Raw genomic sequence first — 754 nt, forward strand, 5'->3', positions numbered from 1 at the left:
AATTTTGCTAAACGCTTTCTCCGACAACTATTTCGAGCAGTTACTTCATGAATAGTAAAAGGTTGTGAAAACCGCGCTTTACCTGTTAACACGGAATAATCCTGAACTAGTAACGAGGATTAAAACGGATACTGGTATTATTGAACGTACCCAGACCCCCAAGTCCTCCACAAATAAACGAAATATATACCTGTTCAAAAAAGCACATAAAAATTCACATAACATCTTCCTCCACTCCTTCCACATTAATAATGTCACTGCAGACCAGATGTGACTTGAATGCAAAGAAATAGTATCGGCGGCAATTCAGAGATTTACACCAAATAAATTAACAAACGACGCAGTTCATCCTCATTGGTACGCCAAACGCGTCAAAACACTGTTGCAGAAACAACGAAACAAACCTGCCAAATTTAAACGGAAACAAAATCTCCAACATTGGCGATCTTTTAAAGAGACTGGAAATTTAGCGCTGACTTCAATGCGACATGCTTATAATAGTTTCCACAACGAAACTTTATCTCCAAACCTGGCAGAAAATTCAGACAGATTCTGTTCGTATGTGAAGTATGCTAGCGGCAAGACACAATCAATGCCTTCTCTGCGCGATAGCAATGGAGATACTATCGAAGACAGTGCTGCCAAAACAGAGCAACTAAACACAGTTATCCGAAATGCCTTCACAAAGGAACACGAAGTAAATATTCAAGAATTCGAAACAAGATCAGGTGTCAACATGAGTAACGTCGAAGTA

This window comes from Schistocerca gregaria, unplaced genomic scaffold (genome assembly GCF_023897955.1).
Source record: "Schistocerca gregaria isolate iqSchGreg1 unplaced genomic scaffold, iqSchGreg1.2 ptg000696l, whole genome shotgun sequence".
NCBI lineage: Eukaryota > Metazoa > Arthropoda > Insecta > Orthoptera > Acrididae > Schistocerca > Schistocerca gregaria.